Genomic DNA, 8958 nt, shown 5'->3' on the forward strand with positions numbered 1-8958 from the left:
GTCAGATGCTTATCTCCAAATAATCACAGCAAAAGCCGGAAGTGGCACTGTGGCTCAAGTGGTAGAAGGTTATCCTTGAGCAAAAAAGTGGCTCAGGGACAGTGTCCAGTCCGCAAGTTCAAGCCCCAGGACTGACAAAAAAAAAAAAAAAAAGGAATTTCCATCACCATTTGGGTTATACCAGGAGGTGGGCATAAAAATATGTGCTCGCTTCAGCAGCACATATACTAAAACCAGAACGATACAGAGAAGGTTAGCATGGCCCCTGCGCAAGGATGACACGCAAATTCGTGAAGCGTTCCATATTTAAAAAAAAAAAAATGTTAGGCCAGCCAGGCGCTGGTAGCTCACACCTGTAATTCTAGCTACTCAGGAGGCTCATATCTGAGGATTCTAGTTCAAAGCCAGCCTGGGCAGGAAAGTCCGTGAGACTCTTATCTACAATAAACCATTAGAAAACCAGAAGTGGCGCTGTGTCTCAAGTGCTAGAGCACTCACCTTGAGCTGAAGAGCACAGGGACAGCGCCCAAGCCCAGTGTTCAAGTCCAATGACTGACAAAAAACAAAACAAACAAACAAACAAATTTGTGTCTAGCCAATATTTTGGCTAAAGCTTGTAATCTTAGTTACTCAGGAGGCTGAGATTTTAGATTATGGTTCAAAGCAAGCCCAGGGAAGAAAATGAGACTCTTATCTCCAATTAACTACCAAAAAAGGGCAGAAGTGGACCTCTAGCTCAAGTGGTAGAACACTAGTCTAGAGCAAAAAAAGCTCAGAGACAGCACCCAGGCCCTGAGTTCAAGCCACATGCACACATACACACTATATATATATGTATATATATGTATATATATACATATATATATATATACATATATATATCCAGAGATAATAGATACAGATATGACATATATCTGTATGTTTATATATTATATATCATACAGATATAGATATATAGATATAGTATATCTATATAGATATGTATCTAGGTTCTAGCCAGGCTCTGGCGGCTCACACCTGTAATCCTATCTCCTCAGGAGGCTGAGATCTGAGGATAGAGATTTGAAGCCAGCTGGGGCAGGAAAATTGGTGAAAGTCTTAGTGGATATGTAGCTCAGATGGCAGAGCTCTAGCCTTGACTGAAAAAGTTAAGGTCAGAGTTCAGGTCCGGGAAGGAAGGAAGGAAGGAAGGAAAGAAGGAAGGAAGGAAGGAAGGAAGGAAGGAAAGAAGGAAGGAAGGAAAGAAGGAAGGAAGGAAGGAAGGAAAGGAATCTTAGTTCTGAACCGGTGAGGGCAGGGGTGAGGTGAAGGGGACTTTTAATTTGGCACAGCTAGAAAGCAAATACGAATTTGTTTACCTGCTACACATTTGGCCACAGCTCCAGAAGAAATAGTTTCCTTTTGAACAAAGCAAAAGCAAGAAGCAGGAGAGGGAATATTGAGGCTTTAAGTTCGTTGTTACCATTGCCAATGTAATACTCTAAACAATTTCTGTCCCCTCCCTGGCACCTAGCACAGTCCCTGCCATGTACAGAGCAGTGTCATGCTCAACAGTCATTGAAAGTCGTTCAATAATTTCCACAAGAGAGACAAGCTTGTGCTATGAAACTTGTGCTGAATAAAGGAGTACTTGCCTACCATCATTTCCCAGGCCCATAGACATTATCTTGAATCCTACTTTTCTCTCAAATTAAAGCTATTCACTGTGTGCCTATTGAACGAACAAAATGAATCGATTCATTGGTCAGTTAGTCACTAGGCTCTGTCTAGTCTTTCCTCCAATACAGAGTTGGTTGACCTTCAGTCTTGATGGTGATTGAATGGTGCCCTGGAAGGTGGAGAAAGATTTTAAACCCACATCTTCCTACAAGAGTCCAGCTTTCTAAGTGTCACTAAATTGAAAAGTCTTTGGGAGTGGAGGAGCTGATTCATTCCTTCTAGTCTCCTTTGATTTGAAAGGCAGTATACTGATTTAAAAATATTTCCTCTTGCAAAGATTTCCTCCAACCCAAACAGATTTGAAGCTTGGTTTGTTCAACTAACTCTCCCCTTCCCTTTCTCTTCCCCCGCCTCTTCGTCCCCCCACCCCCCACTTCTTTCTCTGGTATCAGGGATTAAACCCAAGGCCTTTGGGCATGCTAAGCAAGTGTTCTGCCACTGAGCTATATCCCAATCCTCAAATCCATCTTGATCTGTGTCTCCAATCTCTTCTCCCAGTCTCATCTCCCACTGTATTCCAGCCCTTTTCTCTCAAAGCCCTTGTCCAAATAACCCACAGAAATTTAGAACAGCTTTACATTAATCTTTCCAGAGACATTTTATTGAGTAAATTCACCTCATCCCATACAAATGCCTAGATACAGCTTCAAGGCCTTCATTCAGTTCCACCTTGGCGATGGTAGTATTTATCTGCATCTGTTTTCTGTTCAGCTTCCAACGATGAGTCCTTCTTCTGTTTATCATATGTCCAAGAAATGCCTGTTGGTTGACTGAATACCCCAGGTGCCACAAAAGAAAGTTCTTTGGGGATCATAGAGTTTGGGGTGTTTTTTTTTTTTATTTCCTTAATAAAAAATTCCTAGGGAAGGAATATGATCTGTCTGATCTTTCTGAGACTTTCAGACTCTGTCAACAACTATTTGGAAATAAATTCTTAGGCAATTAGATCATGCTAGCTTGCGTTCAGACAACATAGAGATGAATATAATATTCAGGGGGAAAAAGATGTAAAGACTGGAGCTGGAATTCAATCTTCTTTATCATGTTGGAATACTGCAACACATAGAAAATTCAAAGGCTTAAGAAAGGAAAAGTTAGGGGGCTGGGAAGGTGGCTCAGTGGTACAGTGCTTGCCTTGCATGCATGAAGCCCTGGGTTCCATTTCTCAACACCACATAAACAAGAAAAAGCCGGAAGTGGTGCTGTGGCTCAAGTGGTAGAGCTGAAGAGCTAAGGGACAGTGCCCATGCCCAGAATTCAGGCCCCCAACCGGCAAAAAAAAAAGGAAAAGTCAGGCTGGGAAGGTTGCAAGTCAAAACATTGGCTATGTTCTCTGAATTACATACACTGACAACAAATCCTTTAACTATTCTCTAGTCATAGTGCCAGCAATAAACATTTTCTCTCAGAATTTCTTTTATTCAGAAATTGGTGTTTTGATTTTTTTTTAAATTACAAGAAGTTTAAACAGCTCGGTGCCCATAGCTCATGCCTGTAAATCTTTAGCTACTCAGGAGGCTGAGATATGAGGATCCCGGTTCAAAGCCAGCCCAGGCAGGAAAGTCCGTGAGACTCTTATCTCCAATAAACCATTCAGCAAACTGGAAGTGGCACTGTGGCTCAAGTGGTAGAGTGCTAGCCTTGATCAGAAGAGCTGAGGGACAGCGCCCAGGCCCAGAGTTCAAGCCCCATGACAGAAGGAGGAGGAGGGGGAGAAGAAGGAGGAGGAGGGGGAGCAGGAAGAAGAAGAAGAGGAAGAAGTTGTTTAAAGATATCTCTGCCAGGGTTGAGACTTAGGATCCACATAAATTTAAACTTCTGGTCTCTTTTAGCTTCTAATTAACATTTATTATCATCCTAAGTGGAATTTTACTCCCAAAATCTTTCTTGGGTTGCTTGGATGTTTGTCATTTAATGAGGATCCTTCCCCCTTGCAACTCTTTTAACTTATGGCCACATAGTCCTTGATATGTCTCCCTTCACATGAAAGAATTTGACTCTCTGGACACAGTGGCTCACTTCTAATTCACACTGCCTGAGACAGAAGTGATGGTGTGTGACTTCCGAGGTTGAGCCGCTCTCAGTCCACTGTCTGCTGCCATAACAGAACAGAATACTTGAGATTGGGTGATCCATAGGGATTGGTCAGGCAGTGATGAATATCTGTAATGCTAACTGTGTGGGAGGTAGGAGTAGGAAGATCTCAGTCTGAGACCCGCCCAGACAAAAGTGAGAGACCCTTTCAGAAAATAAATGAAACTAAACAGGGCTGGAGCATGGCTCAAGTGGTAGAACACTTGGCTAGCAAGCACAAAGTCCTAAGTTCATTTCTTAGGAAAGAAAGACAGACAGGAAGGAAGGAAGAAAGGAAGGAAAAAAGGAAGAAAGGAAGGAAGGACAGAAAGAAAGAAAGAAAGAAAGAGAGAGAGAGAGAGAAAGCAAGCAAACTTAGGCTAGAAAGCCTGACCAGAGCAAGATCCTGCTCAACTTCTGATTAGGTTGTGTCAGGCTGCAGCGTAACATGGTAGAAGTGCAGCAAAGGAATCAAGTGAATACAAAAGAATGAAAACATGAGAGACAGACTCATTTTTTAAGAACCCACTATCACTTCAACAATAAGCTAGGTGTGGTGGTATGGGTTTCCCATCCCAGCTATATGGGAGTCCATAGGAAAGAGAATCATAGTCTGAGACTGGCCCCAGTCTGTTTGTTTGTTCATTTATTTGCCAGTCCTGGGGCTTGAACTCAGGGCCTGGGCACTGTCCCTGAGCTTCTTTTGCTCAAGGCTAGCATTCTACCACTTGAGTGACAATGCCACTTCTGGCTTTTTCTGCTTATGTGGTACTGAGGAATGGAACCCAATGCCTCATGAATGCTAGGCAAGCACTCTACCACTAAGCCACATTCCCAGCCCTGGCTCCAGTCTGAAACTACAAGGCTAACTGAAAATAACCTTTTAAAAAATGTTGGAGGGGTTGGGAATATGGCTTAGTGGTAGAGTGCCTGCCTAGCATGCATGAAGTTCTAGTTCAATTCCTAGGTACCACATAAGCAGAAAAAGCTGGAAGTGGCGCTATGGCTCAAGTGGTAGAGTGCTAGACTTGAGTAAAAGAAGGCTAGGGACAGTGTCCAGGCCCTGAGTTCAAGCCCCAGGACTGGCAAAAATAAATAAATAAATAAAGCTGGAGATCTTGATGCAAGCAGACTGCCAGCTAATAAGACATGTTCATTTCTCAGCACCACATACAATACACACACACACACCAACAGCAGCAGCAAAAAACAAAACAAAACAAAACAAAAACATAAAAACACTCTCCTAGCTACTCAGGAGGTTGAGATATGAGGATCACGGTTCAAAGCCAGCCTGGGCAGGAAAGTCCATGAGACTCTTATCTCCAATAAACCACTCAGAAAACCGGAAGTAGCACTGTGGCTCAAGTGGTAGAGCGCTAACCTTGAGCTGAAGAGCTGAGGGACAAAGCCCAGGCCCAGAGTTCAAGACCCACAACCGGGCGGGGGGAAGGAGGGACCTCTCAGAGTAACTGATAAAGTCCCCTTAGCATGAGAACTCAATCACTCTAGAGAATAAACCCAGACCCATGAGAGAGCATTAATCCTAGTCAAGCTGAGCACTCATCACCCAAACACCTCTTGAAGGTCCTGTCACCTCATAAGTACCATTATTTTGAGGACCAAATTTCACTATGAGTTTTGGAAGGGAAAGCCATGTTCAAACCATGAAGGAATTGTGGCTTTCTCTTTGCCTGGACTATTCTTTCCAGAGAAAGTTGATCACCGTCTGACGTAAGGTTGACAGCAGAATAAATTTTTCAGGCTTGTCCTGCAGCCCCAGTAAAGTCTCCAAATGACCACATCCCAGGTTGACATTGTGACCCTGACCTCATGAGAGACTGCACATCTAAGATTCCCACCAAAACTGTGGGAAAGATAATGAAGGTTTATTGTTTTATCTCACTAGCTTTTAGAGTAACTTGTTTTGTACTAACAGATAACAATATACTTAGTGTCATTTCCAGATGGTATGGGTAAACAGAACATGGATGGGTCCAAGAATCTCCCTGATGATTCCCATACACACTGATTATTGGCAATTTTCTTTCTTTTTCCCATTTGTCATTTGTGATCATGTAGGTTGTAGGGCCCCCATGAATAAAAGAACCCTTCCATGCTGGTGGGATATTGGGCAAAGTATGATTTCCCTTGAGTAGCCTATCTCTTAGCTGCTATTGTCTTAAAGATGATCCCCAAAGATTTAAAGAATTCCTTTAGACTGAGGTCATGTGAGGAAGAGGAAAGAATTGTTGGACTGATGTCCAAGTCTTGGGTTTTATTACCTATGACTGCTGTAATCATGGGCAAACACTCTACTACTTTAAGCCTCAGCTTCTTCCTATGGCAAAACAGAAATTGGCATTACATGCAACCCTCTCAGTGAAGACCCAGGTGCATGCCGATACCACAGAAGGTTAACTAGCAGCCTGCACAGAAAGAGGAATTCTGAGGTCAACTATATTTGGGACCGAGTTGAGTAAAGCAATTCCTTGTATAGGACTTTGTAAAGTCTCTCAACTGTTCATTCACATCATAGTTCTTTGACATGAAGATATGCACTGTTTGCCAAACTTTTTTTGACCACTGAATAGTTTTTCCCCCCTTCCAAAGCATCATGTGAATCTAAATCACTTTTGGAACATTCTTTGGAAAATGCTAAGCTGATGATTTGTACAGTTTCTTCTAGCTCTAACAGTGTGTGTTTCTAAATATGCCCTTCCCCAAGGAGACTCTCTCAGTGGAGGCAGGTCTGTAGCTAAATCCTGAACCAGGATCTCAGCCATTCATTAACTGATGACTGTATTTCTTTTCATTCTCTAAACATCAGTTCTGAATCAAAGAATCTGCAATACATCCATCTCTGGGTGGAAAGAGTAGAATAAGGTAGAAGGAGGCTCATGTGGTAATAATTTGCCTTGTTCCTTTTGTCCAGTGTTTATTAATAACCCATAAGAAATAATGTTGGCAGATGTTACCATTTCTATCAGTCAAATTTTGGATAAAACAAAGTATGGCTAGTTATGGGTTGGAAAGCAGTGGGCTTTCTTGTACTACAAACTCTAGAAGGCTAAAAACTACACTTCCCAGATAACCTTTGTAGCTACAGGATTGGAAACAGATTACATTCTGCCAGTTAGGTGTGATTGCATGAGATGTGGAGAGCAGAAATGAGGCAGGAATGTCCACGTTTGGGGCTACTGATGGCTGGCCCTAAACTTACAAAGACTGAGCATGAGGATAGGCAGTTGCTGCAACACCCCTATAATCCTGATTCTCCTCCCACTAATACCTGGGAGGTTCTGCTCTGCCCTGAACCCTGACCAGTGATTATAAGCGATTCCAATCTCCAGTCTCCAAGCACAGGACTAAATTGGATCTGTCACACGAACCACATGAACCACGGTGTAGAAATGGTTACAGAAAAGCTGGCTGTGGCAGCTGTGTTTGTTCCAGTCTTTTCAAAGAAGCAAGATCCTTTCTCTCACCTTGGTGAACCAGCAAGGGCTCCTGGGCCACATTGGGTGGTGTGTAGAAAGCTACAAAGAGAGAGCTAGATCCTCAGTACACATACTAAGGATGCTCCCTCCTTCCATTTGATGAAAACCTCCTGTGATTCTCAGAAACACAAAGATTTTTCCAGCCTTATATTTAGCTAAAAAGGTGACACCGTCACCACTGTATGACTTCCCCTAGGGTCTTGTGTTTTGCCCATGCCAGCCTGATCAACAATCCTATTGATGCTTCTGGCTGGAGCTGGGATGATAGGCACATACCAGCACTTTCTGCTTTCTCTTCTGTTGAGATGATGTCTCACCAACTTTTTTTGCAAGGCCTGGCCTGGAATCATGGTCTTCCTGACCTCTGCTCGCTGAATAGCTAAGATTACAGGTGTCTAACCATATACAACTTTGATATAGCAAACTCAAGGCTCAGATCCAATTTTCCTGCACCCAATTAGGTCAGAGCTCTTCTATTACACCATACCACCTTTAGTCCCTCTTGTCCATGTTTTCAGGCTTCAAACACCAGCTGAAGTCCCCCCTCACAGTGATATTTGTCCTGCCCATAGCAGCCACATTCACTGCTGCCTCCTTGGGTGCCACGCATGATTGCCTAGCCTTTTGCCATGTACTCTCTCACGGGCTATTCTTTTTTCCTCTTCTAGGTTTAACATTCATATAGGTAGATCCCCTTCATCTATTTCTGACTACCCAGAAAACATAATTGGTATTTACAGAGAAAGCCCATAAATGTTGATTCAAATTACAAATAGTACAGACTTTAATTGTTCCCGGGTATCTAGTCTGCTATTCTTCTTTTGGTTTTTCCTCTAAGAAAATGCAGGTTCTTTTCTAATCCACTTCAGATTTCATATACACACTATTCTCCTTTTAATCTTTTAAGCCCTTGCCAAACAACTCATAGATTAGCATTCTACAAGAAAATATCCATGTATATATTTGTATTAATATTGACCTGGATTTACTTTACTTTGGAGAAATGTATATTAATTACTATAAAATTAGAGAGTATCCAAGAGAGACAGTGACAACCATGAGGAAGCTTTAAAGAGATAACAATAAGTTTATAACTTATTTAAGAATTAGTTACTAAGCCAGTGGCTCACTCCAGTAATCCTAGCTAATCAGGAGGTTGAGATCTAAGGATCGCAGTTCAAAGCCAGCCCAGGCAGGAAACTGTAAGAATCTTATCTCCAATTAACTATCAGAAAACCAGAAGTAGTGCTGTGGCTCAAATGGAAAAGCACTTGCCTTGAGCTGAAGACCTCAGGGACAGTGCCTAGGCCCAGAGTTCAAGCCCCATGATAAAAAAAAAAAAAGAAAAAAGAAAGAAAAAGAAAAAAAAAAGAAAGAAAAAAGTGGTGCTTGCCTCTAATCCTAGCTACTCAGGAGGCTGAGATCTGAGTATTGTAGTTCAAAGCCAAGCCAGGATGGAAATTCTGTAAGACTCTTATCTCCAACTGAGCCAAAAAAGCCAGACAGTGAAGCTGTGGCTCAAGTAATAGAGTGCTAGTCTTTAGCAAAAAAGCTCAGGGACAGCACCCAGACCTTGACCAAAGGCTGGCACCCAGGACTGGCACCAAAAAAAAGAAAAAAGATTATCATCAAGTGACTAACATCTAATTTTAAATATGTATGTATT

General features: G+C 42.3%; 1 non-coding gene across 1 annotated transcript; it reads left to right on the forward strand.

Annotated features, from left to right (window-relative positions):
• Positions 1-203: 203 nt before the first annotated feature.
• On the forward strand, positions 204-310 carry LOC122096473. Its single transcript, XR_006145308.1, has one exon. It is a non-coding gene; the product is annotated as a U6 spliceosomal RNA (small nuclear RNA).
• Positions 311-8958: the final 8648 nt, after the last annotated feature.

The sequence above is a fragment of the Dipodomys spectabilis genome, unplaced genomic scaffold (assembly GCF_019054845.1).
Source record: "Dipodomys spectabilis isolate Male_0828 unplaced genomic scaffold, ASM1905484v1 ptg000373l, whole genome shotgun sequence".
Lineage (NCBI taxonomy): Eukaryota > Metazoa > Chordata > Mammalia > Rodentia > Heteromyidae > Dipodomys > Dipodomys spectabilis.